Source organism: Corvus cornix, chromosome 3, assembly GCF_000738735.6.
Source record: "Corvus cornix cornix isolate S_Up_H32 chromosome 3, ASM73873v5, whole genome shotgun sequence".
Taxonomy (NCBI): Eukaryota; Metazoa; Chordata; class Aves; order Passeriformes; family Corvidae; genus Corvus; species Corvus cornix.
Genome location: NC_047056.1, coordinates 97,768,833 through 97,788,792, shown reverse-complemented (window position 1 = coordinate 97,788,792; position 19,960 = coordinate 97,768,833). Strand labels below are relative to the sequence as shown.

Sequence of the window (19,960 nt, the reverse complement as noted above, 5' to 3'; positions counted from 1 at the left end):
AAAGTATTATGTTCCTGCAATATAAAGTTGGATGTCTCAGTTTCATTATTCTCTTTCACACCCAAGATAAATCCTGAGCTCTGCCACAGTGGCCCACATTGATTAAAATGCAAAAAAGATACAAAAAAACAGCAAATGAAAGGTTTCTAGCAAGGTGTATTAAGAAAATAAAGCTAACATTTTTATACTTTCTAGCCTTTTGAAATCTTTGCAGTATCTCCTCTTTTGCAAAGTAAGATGATATTTAAGGAAACAGAATTTCAGTTCCATTGAAATAAATGGTGAAATTCTAAATAAATTTGCCAGGGGCAATGCTTCTTGCTTACTACCTTTTCTAACAAACTTTCTAAATTACCTTTTTGCTAAACAAGGTGACTGCCTTCAGGAGGAACAGTTTTCTCAAGTTCCCCAGTGAAAGCAGTATTCCTTTACAGAGAGTGTATATATGCATACTTGGAAGCTTCCCACCAAAGTTAGATAAAATCTGCTCTTGATTATATAAATAAATAACATCTGCTGAAATCTTAGAACAAGCATGACAGACTGCAAACTGAAACACTTGCACATACTTCAGGATTTGCATCAGGCACATCAAGCATTACTCTATCAGTAGTTCTGAAAATAAGGGCCAAATTCAGCCAAGTGAGGATCACAACCAGAAGTGGGAATTATCAGCAGAAGCCTAGAAACTGCTGCTATGTATGTTAAACCTGGCTTGTATTTTAAAGATGGTTTTAACATGCTAGCCAGTGTAGATTTCCTTCTCCAGACTCTATCTTCTTGATTTAGAATTTTTTTCTCCAGTTCTTTAGTTCTAGGCTTTTTACTTACAGGCAACGCTTGTCTTAATATATTTGGAATGCAGCTTAGCCTCTTGTCTGATTCATCCAGTTCCCTCCTCCCCAGGTAACAGAAAGGTAAAACTTTCAGAAAAGCTTCCCCTTCTGCCCTCCATCCAACACTAATTATCAGATTTCTCCTCTTTGTTACAATAAATATATATATGTATAATAGTCTTGCCTTTCTTGAAATATGTGATTGTTTTTAAGAGTTTTTGCATGTATATGAGATGTCTCCATTTTTTCTTCCCAGTGCATTAGAACATAGAGATGACCAGCACCAATATATTTGTCTGAATCTGTGGTGGCCAGCGAGCCTACCTTACAAGGGACAAAGAGAGTCCGCTGGTGGGACAAGTCCCTAGTACCAAAAGAACCTCCTCAGGTTAGGGTGACCAGAAAGGCTTCCCCCAGGATGCATTGTTCTGTTACATTAACGTACCCCAGTTCTGCTTCCCTGGTTGGCCCATTGCCCCTCCACCCCCTTACCACCTTATGTGTCCCATGCCCTAGAAGGTTCTCCACTCCAGGTTCCCCCCATTGGCCATTGCCCCATCGCCACTCCCACAGAGTTTCCCTATTGGTTCCCACCTTTGTACCGCCCCCATGCCCTCAGATCATTGATCCCTGATGCTCGATCCGCTTCCGTACTTAAACCTGGACCCTCCATTTTTTCTCATCTTTTTCCCTGGAACCATTCACGGTGTGGCTGCAGTAGACCTTTGTCCAGGGAACCCCAAACAGAGATGCTTCCTGCCTCTTTGTCACTGACCCATATTACTGAAGCTGTCCATGCGTTAGTGCATGCACGTGTGTGTGCGTGTGTAGCTGATCCTGCAAAACAACTTCTCCAAGGACATGCTCTTAGAAGATCGCTGCACCCTGCGCTATGGCACAGAAGCCGCAGAGAGCCTGGGAAAGTGATATGGATCTATCAAGTTACAGTTACTGGTACAAGTCTTCTGTTGTCTGTAGGACATCAACATATGCTATAATTATTGTTCCATCACTGCCCTCAAGAGAGAACATCTGCTCGTACCCTACCATTACAGTTTTAATCTACTTGTAGCTCCTGTTTCCTTGAAGAACAATCCAAATGAGACAGACCCTGTCTTTTACTTTTCTCCGGTGTTTTAATAGCTTCCAGGCTTTCACCAGAGCAAAGTGAATACCTCGAGCTTCCACCAGTATTCATTTAAATGAAAAACTGAATTCCCTGTAGCTGTGCTTGTGCCTGTAAGCAGATGAGTGAGGTGGGAGTGAAACTTTCTCACAGGCACAAACACAGTAACAGCAAATTGAATTTGTTGTTTAAGTGGGGGGGTGTCACAGTTCTCAGAGAGCAGCCTCAGCCTCTCTTCAAACTGCGTTGAGTGGGGAGCCACAGGATTTGCATCAATACTAAGTGTCCTCCCACTAGTGCAAACACATCCTACTCTTTTGCAGCCTTTCCCAGTTGTGATGGAGGGCCCCTCTTTGCCCATTCCACCTCGAGTCACCTCTGTGGTTTACACACTTTGAAAAATGTATTGTCTGTACCTTTTGGGCAGGGTAAATTTTGCCTGTTGAAAGCAACAAAGGCAGGAGCAAAATTAAAGCATTTCCACAGCATATCTCAATTCAGTGGTTAAGAGTATTCACAGGCATATGAAATTATGCTTTTGCATTGGTTTATGGTTGGACTCAATGATCATAAAGATCTTTTCCAACATAAATGATTCTGTGATTCTATTGTCAATAATCTTCTGTGGTGACAACACATAACCAAACACGCACACTCATCTTGGCAGAGCTAAGGAGTCTGCCCTTCCAGATCTTATCCCCACCCTATGAACACAGCAAATACTGCACTCATGACACACAAAACCCAAAGTCTTCAATAGAATGAGTTGCAACTTCAAGAAATGTAAAACTGACTGGAGTCAGAGCCAAAATGCTAAATGTGAAAACTGTATTGCCATCAAACCCTTAAATTTGACAAAAGTATTCATGTGAAGAAACCATAACTTGGATGAAAACACTCTAGCATACTGTGGTGTATGAAATCCACATCCCAGTCCCCCTTTCTGCTTTCTCTTCTGACTGTCCAGGATTTAAACTTAGAACAACCAGTGGTGTCAAATGGCATTTTCTCTTTCATTATTGTTCACCAGCCTCTTCTCTACCACTTTGAAAGATGGTTTTGGAAGCAGTCTTCATAAGAACTAAGTCTCCTATGCAACTTTCTGCATTTTACCTTAAAATTGTTCACTCATAATTAACCTCATAACCAGCAATGAAATGAAGCACTAGTGACAATTTCAATACCATACATTAATCTTTTTAATTACTTGAGAGTGAAAGCTGCCCGTGCTCGGAAGGACTTCTCAATGTGACACTGCATTTTGTCATCCTCTTTGGAAATACTGTTTATCTCTTGCTTTACAGTAAACTCTTCAACATATACTCAACAGTGAAAGAAATAATTCCTTTTAATGTTTTGTAATAAAAAATATAATTTTTTTGTTGCTGATGATAAAGACTGAATCAAAGGTACTTGCAATTTTAAATCATCAGGAATAACTAGGATATTGATTTAATTTCTGCTGTGTTTAGACCTCAATTATATACAGACACACTTTCAGGAATGTCCTCACCAACTTAACTTAAAATGACCTGAAAACCTCGTTTTTGAACAAAATTAAAAAGCTGATTTTAACCTGTTTTTAGAAAAAAAAAAGCATATGAGATTACACATCTTCAAGCCAATCTCTTAGCTTGTCCCCTGCTTCAGACCTTTTAGCTAATTTCAACAAACTGTGATAGGAAAGGAAAAAGTTCAAGGGTATTAAATTCCTACTTAGTTCTTAAAAGTAGATACCATACAGAGGAAGGAGAGACAGACAAATTAGAATGATCACTGAAGAAAAATCAATGAGGTACAAGATGAGCAACCACATGGGGAAGAGTCAGGCAGCAAAATGCCTGAAGTTCTGCTGCTTGCGGAACAATCTGTTTTTCAGAAGAACCCCAAAATGCATTTTAGAGGATTTTGACACAATAGTTTTTATCATGCTCTTGATACACCTAGCAGTGAATGGAGGCGCTGAGAAATTAGGAGGATGGTTGAGTGGCACAAGACTGGTGCTGGGGGCAATCTCAGAAAGGTATCTGCCTTAACCTTCCTCTGCTCTCCTTCAGAGAAAATGATGACACTACAAGGCTGTGCCTGCCTTGCATGAGTCATGTCCACCCTTCCCACGTGGCCCCATCAAATGTACATCAAAACTTGTCTGGAATGGGGGTTCTCATGCCATTCCTTTGCTACCTGCAAATGGTTGTTAACCGGACAAGTACTTGTCAAAACAAGTTTCAATATTCAGCCCTGGTCACACTGGCTTAACACAGCTGTGATACATGCACAGTCCAGGACGTTACTTTAGGTGACATCCAAGCGGGCAGAGGTGTGTGGTGCAACCTGGCACAACATGACACCATCATCAATTCCTAGCAAGAGCCTGAACATTTTTGAAGCAGCCTGTAGAAATTAACATACTTCTGAAAGGAAATATTTGCATATCCTAAAGAACATTCATGGAACACAAATAGTAAGAATACAGGTTGGTGACTGCAAAATTTACAAGTTTTTAAATTACAGAGCAAATTTGCTGCTTAAATAAAAAAGATTGCATTTCAAGTAGCTCCTGTGTGACCTCTGTATTTGCCCTCTCATTACACCCTTGCTGCATCGGTTTTCAAACTAAGGTTGAATTTGCCTTTCCTTAAAAAACCCCAAACCTAAAGCAAAGAATAATTTGCAGCATATATAGCTAGCTAGACTAGTCTTAGTGAATACAAAAGAGATAAAGGGTATAAAGGATTTTTTGGTAACAGGAAAGTTGATGGATTCCCCTTCCTCCCCCAAGATTAGGGATCAAGAAAGTTCAGAGCAGGGCAAAAGTATCTCAGTAATTTCTTGCAGAATTTTCATATTTCTTAATCCTCAGATCTCTCTTGCTCTCAGAGAGAAACATATGCTTATCATCCTAAACCAAGTAAGTCACAAATACCCACATATGACAAAAGTTCTGCTCTCATTAATACTAAAATAGGAAGATGCTGCTGGAAACTCTTATGTTTATGGCTTTATACCAGTTTCATACTAGTTTAACCTGAACATTAATTGTCCAGTGGAGCAGAAATAATGTTAATGATTCAGGAAATTTTTTGGAAAGATAGTGATTGTATGCACTTTTAATATAGTAAAAGTTTTCACTTCAAACTAGAAGGGAAAATATATTAAAAACCTCAAATATCTTCATCCTCTGGAAAGACTCTGGTTTTATCTGGATTAAAATATGGTATTTTGATGGGCTAGTTTCTTGGTGTATTTGTAATTGGTTGGTTATTTTATTCATTGCCTAAAAAGAAATGACTTTCAAATATCAGAACAAGGTGTTTATCAGTCTTTAAAAAAAAAAAAAAAGGAGCACAGCTGAAGCCTTTTCAACTATCTGGAGATAATTTTTTTACATAAACAAATTGGATTGCTCTTTGAAGCCACATAAATTATAAACTGCTGAAGATTTGTATGCTGAAGTTTCTCTTGCAATCAGGGAGCTCTCCTACTGAGTCCTATGTTAAACGGGTCCTTTATAGTCTGGATACCCATTATGACTATCTTTAAAAAATATATTGCAAAAGCAAAAAGATATATATCTCAAAACATTATGTGTTGGAGGTGAACAGCAAAGATTTGCTAAATTCTTCCAACTAAGGCCATTTGAACTTCACTTACATTGTCAGTTGTCCATGAATACTCTGAGAACTGCTTTGCAGCCTTGATGTTTGCTCTCAAAAATTCACTCAGCTTTCAAATTATTTCCATTAAACTTGTGTGGTATTGGGGAAAATTTCCTGCTAGTGCAAGCACCATGGTACACTGCTCTTTTGTGACTCAAGGGTTATAACTTCATTCTCCTAGGAAGTACAAAGGACAGAACTAAAGAGAAGTATGACAAAGACTTTAAATGAGAGACAAATACAGTAGTCAATGGCCAAATATTAAGATGGGAATAATTCTAGCACTGAGAACCTGAGTTGTACAGACAGACATATACATACAAACACATGCAAACACACACACACACACACACACATTTCATTGCAGATAGAAAACCTTTGCAGGAGGCCTTTCTGGATTCTCTGCAATGTAGGGGTTTCAAGCATTTTTATGGTAGGACTATGATGGAGTATATGTGTGTGAAAAATTTTCCTAGGCAAGCCATTTAAAAAGTTTGATTTTTTCCTGGATTTTCTACATGTATCGCTTCATTCACTTTAATTGCTCCAGAAACCACTCAAATTGGCTAGACTGTACAAGCAATACGTAAACAAGTGTTCCCTCACCTTAAAACCTATCATAAAGTGTTTGTCCTGAAAGATGAATGTTCTCACTACTCAGAGATCACCATGCATGCCAATAAGATTTTAAAATTAGCAAACACAAACTGCAAAAATTCTCAGGCTCATGAAAAGTGCTAAAACATTCTCACAGATCACTGAATTATCCTGCACTTCAATTGAAATCTAAACCCTACTTCCTCCTTTCCCTGCCCCTTCCTCTATGTGCCATGATAGACCCTGCTCTTTTATCTCCAGAGCTTTTCCGTTTTTTATGTGCGTCCAACACTGCAAAGGAGTAACTTCCCTTCCCTCACACAGTCCCTTTTACAATGCCAAGGCTTGGTTTACACTGAATAAGGATGAGGAGCATGATTAACCCTGTGCTTGCTATAAGGCTTTAGCTGACTTGCACCTATTACCTGACTGAGTAAGAGTATCCTCTTAGCTCCATCAGAAAACTGGAGTGAAAGCTTGGAACGTCTACATGTTTGCCTTTATTTTTTCAGTGTGTTCATCAAGTAGAGGTATGATTTGAGAGCTTCTCTTGCAAACCAAGGAACTTTAGAGTTGTAAAAGTCATGACAGATAGAAGGAGACCTGAAAATAATGACAGCTGGTTGCCTTTATGGCTTACAGAACCTTTAGTGAAGGAAAATTATCACACATATCGAGAGCACAAATCCATCTGTGAAATAGAGCTGTTTTGAGGGAAAAGCACAGCTAGGGTATTTTGTGAGTTTTTCTGGCCCAGTTAATAAGTTAGTTAGGGACACTGGGATACCAGGGTTTCAAAGACGGGAGGGAAGATTTGTTTACTCTGTACCAGAGTGGTCTGTCTTCCCTTATTCCTTAAAAAATTGGTGATCTGTCCTGGAAGTCAGCCTGTTTGACTTCTCTGTCTGATAACCAAGTGTTTGATAATCAGCTCTAAGCCAAAGGATGAGTGTCTCAACCACTGGAGCTGGGCTCACGAGCTGGTGAGCTCTAACCCTAACAAGACAATGGCATGTAGGTAACACACCAATTTATGTGTGACTCGGAACACTTCTTAGTACAAATGGTCAGTGGCTTAGAAAAATGGCACACCTCTGTCTGAAAACAGAGGAGTATGATTCCACATTGAAATGAACTAAGTGTTCATTTCAAAATGCGCTATAAACCTTTGAAAACAGAAATATTGGTTCTCTGCTAGACACACCCTTAAAATGTATAAGTAACCAGAAATGCCAAGAATGCTCCTCACTTTAGGAGAGGATTTTTGTGTTGTGTAGAGGAACCCACCCTGGAACCAGCTGGGAAAATAAGCACCCAAACTGTGATCTCCAAGAGAAACCACAGAACTGAAAAAACCCAACAAAACATGCAAAGAAAGAATAAGTCAATTAAGAATCCGTATTTATTTCAAAGTTCTTTAAGTTTTCCCCTACCATTTCCTTATTTTCTAATCTCTCATTATACAGATGTGCAAGACAAGGAGAATTGCAAAGCTATGTGAAAACTGTTGGAGAAAAATCTGACCCATGCTAATAAACTGCTGTAAGTGTTGCACCACACTGAATGACAGAATGACAAATAAGAATCTCTCCTTGCATCCACAAGCAGATCTGAGTAGTGGTTTATATTATGCAGAGGAGAGTGGGATAGAAATCCCCAAATTAACTCCAGTACAGTGCTCAGCACAGATGTGTGGTGGATAATGAAGGTAACAATTCTGCAGAGGGCTGCACACCATGCTCCATACCAGGGCGTGTTGTCACCCAGAGATGTTCTATTTATGAATCCCTAAACTTTCCACAAGTGGCCAAACCTGTCACAAGATTATTTTATCATGTACATCAGGTCCAAAAACTCTTGTTTTCTCTAATTTGACTTCTTCCTCCTAAAGTCCTCTAAGATCATCAAGTCCGACCATTAATCCAGCACTGACAAGTCCATCACTAAACCATGCCCCTAAGTGCCACATCTCCACGACTTTTAAATACCCCCATGGATGCTGACTCAATCTCTTCCCTGAGCAGCCCGTTCCAGTGCTTGACAACCTTTTCAGTGAAGAAATTTTTCCTAATATCCAATCTAAACCTCCCCTGGCACAACATGAGGCCATTTCTTCTTGTCTTATGGTTTGTTACTTGGGAGGGCACTGACTCCCACCTCTCTACAGCCTCCTTTCAGGTAGCTGTAGAGAGTGATGTCTCTCCTGCGCCTCCTTCTCTCCAGGCTAAGCAACCCTAGCTCCCTCAGCCAATCCTCACCAGATCTGTGCTGCAGACCCTTCACCACCTTCACTGCCCTTCTTTGAATGTGCTCCAGCGCCTCAATAATGCAAGTTGCTATGTACTTTCAACATGGTAAGTGCAACAAAACCCAGCTCAAAGAGTATGATATTCAGAATTTGGATTTTGTTGCCTGGCCTAGATCTGAATCTGCCACCACTGTGTTCAGTGAAAACAAAGACTGAAGAGACCGTCCACAGCCTCACAGAGCTCTGGCTCCTTGCAAATGAGGCATTACCCTATGTAATAGGTTTCTTTGGGGACCATATGACATTCATAATTTAGAGCAGCCTTGAGGCTTTTCTAACTTGCACCAGGCCTCGATCAGTCATAGCTGGGATAATCTGGAAACAGCCGAAGTTGTTTTATTAACAGATCCACAGCAAAGGAGCTAACTAAAAGATGTTGCAGCCCTTTAGTTTCCATAGTGCAGACACCAAAGCTCTTGGGCTGCTGGCCAGTGCTATATATGGGAAAAATGGGTAAACTGTTCTTCACAGACAAAATGTCTTTTAGTATAAATCACCTGTTACTGTGCTTCTAAATTATTCATTTTTTTAAATTAATGAAAATATGCAAATTAAGAAATTGCTGTTTAAAAGGTATAAATATATTTTATTGCCTAAAGTAATTAGAATAAGTAATTACTTAAACATTATGGTTTAAAGTTGAATAATAGCTTTGATATCAAGATGAATAAGGAGAAAATGCTTAATATGCGTGATATAAACTACTTATCCTAGAGATAGTCCTTTTTGTACTATTTACATAAGATGTATATACGCTTCACAAAACCTTAACCTTGATACCAGTAATTTTTAAGGACATCTTTTGCTTTGTTCATTTACCTTTTGGCTTGATTTTGTAAGAAATACAGCTCACTAGACTTAATTCAAGCAAGTAATTATACGGACACCCAATGTGTATCTTTACAACTGTATATGGGCTCCTTCCATGGCTGCATTTACCATTTGTTTCCAGGCCTTGCTGCACCATAGCCACTCAGTACAGGTGGTTCTCTTCTACTCAGAACAATTTATTTTTCTTATTCCTTCCAGAAAGCAACAAAAACCTTCAGACCTTGTTAGGACGTTTTCCTGCAGACACCCATGTACCTCACACTGTGTTTGTGTGTCCTCAATAGGCACAGATGAAGGGCTTAATCTTATCCTCAGCAAGGTGTGGTGGCTGCTCTGGTATTCTGATTACTGTCTCTTCTTTCTTCTTTCCTGCTTCATCTACTTCCTAAGAAACTAATGCCACTATATAAACACAGACTGCCACCCTTTCATCCTCTCTACTGGTTTAAATGCTTTTATCATCTCTGGCACTGCCTATCACTGATAACACCATCTGTAAGGGCTATGTTTTTCAAGCTCATAGACTTTGTCTAAGTGCTCCCACAATGGTGAGGATAGAAACTCCCTGCTGTCAGGTCTGTCTGGTGAGCAGATGAGAGACTTCTGAAAATCAAGGGAAGCAGAAATACAAGGTAGACAGCACTGAGTGGGCAATATGGATCATTTAGGGACATGCTTTAGTGACTTAGGGACATGATTTAGTGGTGGACTTGGCAGTGCTAGACTAACAGTTGGACTCTAATTTGGAGATATTTTTCAACCTCAATGATTCTATGATTTCTAGATCAAGTATGGAAAAAAAGATTTTAGTAATAACAAAATCAAAAAAGATTCTGTCATTAGTTACACCGTTCAGTAATAGCTGCTTTACTGACAGTTCTGTATTTTTCATAAGCCTCAAGTAAGTGTTCTGTCAAATTTACAACTTTTATATTGTGAGAGTACAATCCCTAGGAGTAAAACATGCTATACAAAAGTCAAAAAGGAGTATCACTTCTGCTGCTTGACTAGTCACCTATTTTTGTTTTAGAATATGGCCCATGAATGCACTGTTAAGTATCAGAAGAGGTCTGGGTCATAAAAGAGTTGAAGAGCAACAGAAAACAGGAAGGCTTTTTCCAGTATTTTTCAGCTGTTACTGTGCCTGTGTTATCCTGCAAGAGGAAGGGTAGAATGATGGAAGCATAAAGGTTTTCCTTGATTCTCAGCAGATGGCTCGTGAAATATAATCCTATAGGGAGTACAAGGGCCCCTGAAGATCCTGCATAAAGAAAAATGCATGACTGATATGTTGAGCTTACTTTATAGGAAGAAATTTTTGTGAAAATAGAACTTTAATTATGTGGTTATAATTTTACATTTAAATACCCAGACTTACATCCTTTCACTGCATAGATTACCAGTCCATAGGTTTTGGACATCCTCAGGACTATTGCCAGTGGTCAGGGAGGAAGGACTAACAGGCTGTCTAACCAAACTGCCCTGAAGTACTGTAAGGTACTCAGAGCCTGAGAATTAAGGCACCTAATCAGCTCAGTCTGAGTAAATTAAATGATCCCTTCAAGTCTGAGTATCAGAGACATTGCAGCAGAATTATCATGCTCCATCACTGGCTTTGAGCAGACAGTCAGATCTCAGCAATTCATTGCAAACTATGTATGTTTGTCTGCTGGCTCTCTATTAGAAAGACCCATCATCACTTCTCACGTAATTATTCTCTTGAGATTATTTCCACCGTGCTTGGTGCGAAAGACATTCATAAGTTTGCACCTGTTGATTTGTGGCAACAGTTTGATTTTCTCAAGTAATTCAGTGAAGTTCTGCCAGCACTAGGATGTCAGAACAAGTGAAAAACCTGAATAGACACATTTGTCAATCACATTAGGTGTCCAAGATGAAATGAGTGAATAAATGAAAGCCATTTATCTAGTGAGCAGCTGCCCTCATTACTAAAGATCCTGTTAAGATTAAAGCTGTGCTGCCAGCTTCTTTTTTTTCAGTTAAGGAAAATAAAAGTAAATTTAATACTAACAACAATTACTTTAAAATAAGATAGCTGAAAATACTTTCTAAGAACCAGATTCTTAAAAATAATATTTTGCTTCACCTGAACCACAATGTTAACCTTGAATGTGAGAAACTGGTATTTAAGTTTTAAAAATAAAATCAGAATGAAATGGAAAGAAAATTAAATGAAGTCAATTAATAATAGCAATAAAGATATTTCCCATTGAAAAATCAAAATGCCATTATTTTATTACTATTTTGAAAAATTATTTTCTGTTTATACTAAAGCAATTTAAAAAACCATCAGATCTTTCTGAAACAGCTTAATACAGCCAAAACTAGAGGACTCACTGAAAAAGATGCCAGTTCAGAGTCCCACTGAGTTTATATCAGCCCTCAAAGCATCTGAGCAAGAAACATAATTTCTGTGAATGTGCTTAGTTACAAATGGAAGCAACTGCTGAGCATGAAGATTAAATGTAAAATATTAATATTCTCTAGCAGTGTAAATATTTCTCATTTCCACAAGGAGTCAAGTGACAGTGAAATTTAAGAGGGTAGAACCAGACAGGCCAACCTAACCAGGTGAAATTTTCAAGGATAGCTATAAGCCAACAACAGCCATACTCACGTAGCTTCTGAGGAAACCTAAATGATGGATGATACTGCCTTTCGATGCTGGCTTACCATGAACCATACAGAAAGCTGACCTTGCTCTGTAGAAAGGAGAGAAGAAAGGAAGAAGTATATTCATCATCAGTTAAATGCAACAATGAGCGGAGAAAATTCTTATGAAATTTTTAATGTTAAAATTAATAAGGGCCAGATTTTTAGCAGGAATAAATAATCAAATTACAGATTCTATTTTAAAATACAAACATTTGTTATAATACAAGCCTAGAAGAGTATTTTGTGTTGCAACAAACAGTGACTGTGCCATGATAAGAGATGATATACATATACTTGCTTAGCAACCTAAAATACTTTAATCCAATTGCATCCACACTCTCCTTTGAATAGACTTTTCCTGCACCTTTTTCACACATAAGACACATTCACTCACTTGTTTACATTTCAAAGGTGGCTTAAATGTTAACGTGGCACCAGAAAAGACCATTTTTTGCTTATGAAAATGTCGAGACTGTTCATAATTAAGGACTGGGTTCCTTCACAAAACGCAGCCATAATCTTTTCTGTCTGGAAGGCCTGGGTCAGGCTGTGGTGTGAGGCCAGCACTCTTGCCATGCAGTGACAGCCTGGGAACTTTTAAGTCCCCTCATTTACCTGATAAATTTACCTGTCTGCACCAGTCACCATGCTTCTGTTTTAATTTTTCACTGTGAGAAATCTTCATCATCTCTTAGGGCCACCTTTAAACTTGAACTTCCCCATGCTGCTTTGAGAGGATGAGAAGCCCATTTAAATGAAGTGCAATTGCTAATGAAGCTGCTCAGAAGTGCCTTGCTGTGGTACCAACTCAGCCTGCTTTCTGCCTGTGTATGTGTGGTTCTCTTTCATCTTTATATTTATATTGAAATTTTGTTAAAGCAGAGGTCTTTTCTTTCGTGTTCTCTTTCTTTACTTTTTCATTGATTTAATAAATTGTTTTTTCAGTGTCACGGTACCACGGTAGCCATGGAAACCTCTGTGGCATTAATGGTTTTGACTAAGAAGCAGAGAAAACGTAATTTTCCTTAACCTTCCTTTGAATTTTGGGTTTGCTGAAACCTGAAGCTCAGAGCTTCAAGCTGAAAAAGAAACTCATAGTGTGTGTGGTATAAAAACTACTGAAATTCTCTGAGGTCCAGCATAATTTTCCAACATTTTAGGTGTGATTTACCTTTTAATATATGTAGTTTAGAAAAATGGTTGTGTGGGAAGACCCAATATTAAAATATTAATTAGATTGTGTGTCGAGTAAAACACTAACTGAAGATTGTTTCATCTAGCTGTGTCTATATCTCGATGACTTCTGGAAATTATGTGGATATTGAAATATAAATACTAGGATTTCTATGTTTCTAAATGAAGTGAAGATACTATTTACCATAAATAAAGCAGATTAGAAAGGTATAGATGATATCTAGTTAATTTTTACCTTGCTTTGCTAAGTTTCTATAGAATATTAAAATTAGAACCTGAGTATAATTTAGGTTCAAAGGGATCTATGTAAATCCAAGCTCCTGCTCAGAACAGGCCAGCTTCAAAGTTAAATGAAGAGTGTTGCCTCACCAAGTTTAAACAATCTTAAAGGACCGAGCCTGTACTGCTTCTGTGATTATTCTGACCCTTTTTTGTATGTATGCAGATGGAATTTCTTTCATTTCAATGTGACCAAAGACTACATCTTTGTTGTTGTGCTCCTCAGCTGAATGTCCATATCCAGCTATTTTGCTAATTGCTGTGGCTAAAATTACTTCTTCATCACTGAGGAAACGGGAACTTGTCAGCAGTCCTAGCAATAGCTGTAAGAGGCACCAAACAGGGCTGTATCCCAGCATCAAAGTCAACAGTTTTTGCTAGCTGCAGATTTTGTGGCTTTCACTCTTTTCATAATCCCTGACTCTCTGTCTAGATCTGGAAAGACTCTGAAAAACTTTCTGCTGGATTAGCTCTTTGAAAAACATCTGAATAGGTCCATAGCTAATTTAAATAGAAAAGGTACCGAACATAAGTTTAAATTTTCTAGGGAAAAAACTCCAGCAAAATAAGAAAATCCATATCCATCAGAAATAGAGACAGATGATTTTGCTTTCCATTTTCAAAGATGCAAATTTTTCAGTGTTAAACTGCTATATTACTTTTTAACAGAAGATGGCAAAGAATGTACTATATCCATTAGGCCTTGGCTGCTTTTGGCTGCAGAAGCAAAATCATGTTCAAGTCAACCAACATTGAGAGCAAGCTACAAACACAAGACATTCTAGCCCAAGTGTACCACAGAAGCTGCTTTTTCAGACAAATGTTTTGGCTGCCTGCCTCCTCCAGTGTTTTGAACTGCTTTTCCATTTTGCTCTTGTTCACATTTATAGCTCAGTGTTTTAAAATAAAATCTGGCATAATTGTCCTCTTTCTGTTCCCCTGGTGCTTTTATGTCTCCTTCTCAAGAGATCTTTCTTACTCTTTGAACGTTCAGAATCCAAGAAACCACTGAAATTTTGTTTCATACAGCCAGCTGCAAACATGCTGGATATTGATCATGTGCTCAAGCGCTTTCCTGAGTTGCAGGCAATGATCTCCCCTATAAATAGCCCTGTTTTCTTGAATGTGACACCTGGCACCCTGCTCACCTGAGCATTGAGAGACAAAGGGTATTGCCTGACCTTCATTCCTTGATGCTTCAGCGTGCCATGGCTCAGCCTGCCATACAGAGTTAATGCTGATACCAACAACATCGGAGTTGCTTCTTGCCTGAAGTAAAGGGCGAGCAGGGAAGGATTTATGTCTTGCACAGGATGCAGGGTGCACAGCTCAGCGTAACACAGAAATACCTCAGCTAGCTCTCAACAAGTGCACTAAGGGCCATTTGCCTCAGCAGGAGCTCCAAGAAGATTCATTTGTCCCCTGTTTAAGGGTTAAAGCACAATGAAAGCCAAGCTTCATTTAAAAGCCTGACTTAGATTTCACAGAGAACCTTAAGAGTGTTTAGAATACAAAAATAAAAGTTTTTCTTTAGTTAGGTGTTCCTTTAGTAAGGTTAGAAGCCAGTGGGTTTTAATTTCTTTTTATCCATTGTTTTTAGCCATCTTTTGAGGGCAGCTCATCTTTCACCTACATGACATGAATTTACTCCTTTGTTCAAAGACATTCTGTAAACCAAGGAATTGTTTTATTTTGAGTATTCAAATCCAATATTTTTTGTTCTGAGTTGAAAGTACTAGTACTGAGCTGCAACTTGAACAAGTGCCATGAATGGTTACCACAGCCCTCAATCATTGGCTGTGCTGTGCGATCAGTGTTCCGTAGAAATATGGCCATGACTATACTAATAAGCAACAGAGCCTGTGCAAGGACAGAAGCATCCACCCTGTTAGCTTAGCTCCTGGCAGACTTTTGGATGTAAACCAATTAACACCACCAGAAACAGTCCCAGACCATGATTTGGGGTGGTGATGCACTCTAAGGATTGCTCGCAATCAGCAGTATGGATGTAGTTCCCTTGTTTTGAGAATTAAGAGGGTTTAGCTGCCTAAATGTGGGTTGTGCCATATCATTTGTCCTCAGGGACAGAGAATAGTCTCTGGCCCATTTTATTTACTAGTATAGACAAAGCTTTTAGGAAAACACCAAACTTGGCAATAGTTTTTTTATTTGCATTGTGGTTCCAATAAATCTCTTCTTCTCTCAAGGGCATTGTTATTTTTTACTGCAGAGCCATTAAGCTGAACAGTACTTTAATAATGATTATCAAAACCAGGATCACAAAGGGAATAAAAAGAAGCCGAACACTGGATTTTTTATAAATTTCCACTATGACACGCTTAAGATAATAAAAGTTAGTAATCCCAAGAGGAAGCATGTATGGATATCTTGTTAAATACCTTTAAAAGTAACATTTAATTAAAATATAATGTAAATGTAGTAGCTTTACAACATAAATTGTCACATGGGTATAATATATGAAAAATAATTACAAAACTTCCCATCTTGTACCTAAATATCTGACTTACAACTTTCATGTTGCACAAAGGGGTTAATTGGACAGAATTATTTCATTTGAAGTAAAACAGTACAAAATGAAACAACAATAAGGAAAAATAATTCAAATCCATATAAAGCAAGAAGATAGATATATGTAACATGAGATTTGTGTACACCCAGCATGATGGAGGAGGCCTCAAGCATGACCCCACTACAGTTTTGGTCCAGAAAAGGCTGATGGCATGAGTAGCAAATTGTTCCCTCTCCTGTTCAACATAGCAGAAAATTACTTTTTCTTCTGTTGTCTTTGTTGAACACTGTAGGGTGGAGGGACTACACTTTTCTGGGTGCAAACTACACCCATGCCAGCCAAGAAAGGGGATGTGGGCAAACCCTGAGAAAAAAAGTGGCATGGGAATTGCTCCTTTCCTTCACCCTTCAAAGAAGCGGAATGTTGACCATATTGCCTCTTGCAAGTAGTGTCCTTGCATCACATCTGGCCATGACCTAGGAAAATGCCAGCTGGCATGAATCACCCTGCCCGTGAGCACATTGACAGTCAAGTAGTATATAAAATCACAGATATCAGTCAGGCTCAAACACATACTTTCTCTAGCAAAACAAGTACAGATATTTTCTAACAGGCAAGATGGACCCTCAGTTTGGAAGGAGCTGTCTTTTTTTGGTATCTTCCCCATCTGCACAGTCTGAGCTCAAATGTGGCTTTTGAACTCTGTGGCCTGATCAACACACTTGCAGGGGGATGGTCTGTAGGCAAAGATACTATGTGCAAGGAATTCACTCATGCAGCCAGAAGGAAGTCAGTACTGATGAGGTGGGATGCCAACCTAGAGAATGAAATGATAAATTGTAAGAAGTGGGAAGGAGGCAGTGGGTGGTGGATATATGATACAATGATCATAACACTGTAAATTATGTCAGATAAGGATATTGTTTGTTAGTACAATTTTCAGTAATATACACTATTTAGTGCTAGCATGATTTATACGATTAGTGCTGTCATTCTGTCCTTCGAGCAATTTACATTAGGTTTCCAGAACTCTTGGAATTATCAGTTTTCAAACTGATTCTAAGTATTGTGGAAAGAATTACTGAATGCACTACAAATTTCTTTTGAAAAGGGCTAAAAGAAGTCCTGAATCACTGTTAAAAAGACAAAACTCTATACCAATTTTCTGGGACAAACCTGTTTTGCTCCTTTTTAATGTCTTAACACTTGATTTTATCTAGGAAACAGAATACTGGTGTAAAGATTTTTTAATGTACTAATAACTTCTGCAATGTAACATTTCAAATATTTTATGAAGTTAAAAGAATAACACTTTTCAGATAAGAAAAAAATTATAACCCTTCAATCTTTTTGATTTTTCACTGCAACGTTTACCTAAAAAAAAACAGAAGTGAGACCAGTTTGGACAGTGATTGGACAGGAAAATTATCACCCTAGTGCTTAGGGGAGAAATAGTATTAAGAAAGCCACTCTTGATCTTTCTAAATATCAGTCACAGCATAGATTTCAGTTATACCTTAAATAAGGCATGGAGGATGTAGAAGAACTGAATCCTGACAGCAAGTCCATTATCTTCTCCTTCCCTGAAAACAGAGGTCTTCAGACTAAGAATACCCCCTCTTCAACAGGAATAGGAGGCCTTGAGATTTTATAGGGGTAGAAGCTACCTCTTACAAAGGGGTACCTTAACATATTTTCAGGATGAGACAGTTGTGTTGTCCTGGTTTAGCTATGGTATTCTCTAATTTAGTACTCCTATGAAAAGGACCACATGCCATTCCCTCTCCAATGGGAGGCACAAAAGGCAAAGATCATGGGTTGAGATAAGAACTATTTACTAGAAACAGCAATGAGATAAGAAAACCAACAGTAACGGCAACAATATTGATGACAAAAGCTATAAGATTATATACATCTATGTCTAAAGAAACTATTTGCACAGAAAACCCCCTGCCATGTTTGCTCCCCTGCCCTGACAATTATGTGAGATGATATCAAATGCCATCAGGGTCCTGGCCATGCCCTCTTCCGGCTACTGCAGAAAGTTAACCCTGTCCTGGCCAAAACCAGGACACCTGTGTTTTGAACTCAGCTGATCTTGGAAGCAGGAAAGAAGAATCTGTACCCTGCAAAAAAACAGAGGACAAGCACTTTGCTTCTCTTTGTGCAAGTGCCATCCTGAAACCTGCAGGACCCCGAAAGTCTCTGCTTCCCTCCCTCCTGCTTTTCCTTTCATAAGGAACTGCCTCCATCTAGGCACAAGGGAGATGATTTAGCAGAAAAATTGAAACCTCTTTGTTACAATAATGTATTTGATAAAGTTAAACATACTTTATCTGATCTGATCTTGATATTACTGTCTTTGCATGGCTCTGTGGGTTTGGTGGAGTTCAGGTTCTGTTATCCTCTCAAGAACACTATCCTAGTGATGACTGCCACAACAGGCAAGGGCATACCTGCCCTATGGAGGAGCCAAGAATAGAGATTAATACACAAGCTGCCTAACAAGAATACCTGAATTTAAACCTGTAATGTAAACATAAAGGTGATGTGTTATTAAACTCTTTCTGAGGGAACAGATATTTAATCTCTTCCATTGCTCTAAGACTTCAAAGAGGGATGCAGAAATGACAATATGTTCTTAAGAGGATTGTCCGCTTCCTTGCAGATAGGTTTCCCATGGGGAACTTGAATTTCTGGACTCACACTGATGGGCTTTCTTTAGGTGCCACCAGTTCAATCAATGCTAACTGGCAGCAGACACATGGCAGTGAAAGAATGACTGCCAACACAGTTTAACTGACCCAGAAAAATCACCCTAGGGTGCGACTATCAGTCCCAAGCAGAAGAGTTTCTTTAGGCTCTGTGATTGTAACATTCATGGCCATTTCTGTGTTTCACAGGAGTTTACTTCGTTGGAAGAAAACAACCACAAATCATTATAAGCCAATACCACAAACACAGATCTATAAAAGATTAATTTGATGCCCTATGATAGTGAACTACATCAGAAAAGAATGACAGATTCATTTTTATAAAATCATTCTACATATGTCATTTCCAGTAAAATTTATGGTTTAGCTTATTATGAACATAGATTTTCCCTCTTCCTGTCAAAAATCAGGAAAGATATTAATCCCTTCACGTTAGCCTTGGATCGGTACATTACCATTTAATCTGAACTTTCACAGGGAGAGTGCAAAGTTATGAAGCATGGCAATAGCTCCTGTGTGTACACACTTGCAAAGAAAAGAGGGACATGCATGTGTTGATTTCTCTTAGTGTGTTTTATTTGTGCACAAGCATATTGCAAATCTCCAATTTATATTACAGCACTGAGCAGAAGAACTCAGGGAGCTTATGTGAATGTTTTCATTTTCCTCCCATAAAGAGATGCTCCAATTTACTATGGTTAAACATCAAGTGATTACTTTTGGAAAAGAGTTGTCAAAATTAGTATTCCTTGAGGAGTTAATTATAGACACTGAACACTGGAAATAATTAAGTTAATTTATAATTTTTGGACAGATCAGGAAGACCAATTTAAATTACTGCAGTTTTCATAGATATCCTTTTTTTTCCTTTTAAGAAGGGAAAGCTTCTAATAACAGTATTATGACCCTTCTGAGATCAGACAAGAAACATTTAAGAAGTGAGTGCAAATGTGAGAAGAAGTAAGAGGTTAGTTATTTCCTGGAGACTGCTCTTTGAACAACTCCCTAGCCTTTGACAGTTTTGGAGCAGGCAGATTGATCTGGTCAAATGGGTTATTGCTGGCATCTCACTTTCTATGGTACCAATCTAGATCTATTTCCAGTGCAGTACATAATTTTGCTGTAGGAGATGGGGATCTCATTTGAGATGTGCCATTTGGCAAGGAAAGGATACAAGTTTCTGCAGGGCAGAAATTCCAAAATAAAAATT

The 19,960-nt window shown here is 38.5% G+C and overlaps 1 long non-coding RNA gene across 1 annotated transcript in view; it reads right to left on the bottom strand.

The window, feature by feature from the left end:
- The window catches only part of LOC104685459, a 48,565-nt gene extending 36,517 nt beyond the window's left edge, over positions 1 to 12,048 (bottom strand). Inside the window, exon 1 of the long non-coding RNA XR_751123.4 lies at positions 11,996 to 12,048. This is a non-coding gene — a long non-coding RNA (uncharacterized LOC104685459). The remainder of the gene's footprint in view (positions 1 to 11,995) is intronic.
- Positions 12,049 to 19,960: the final 7,912 nt, after the last annotated feature.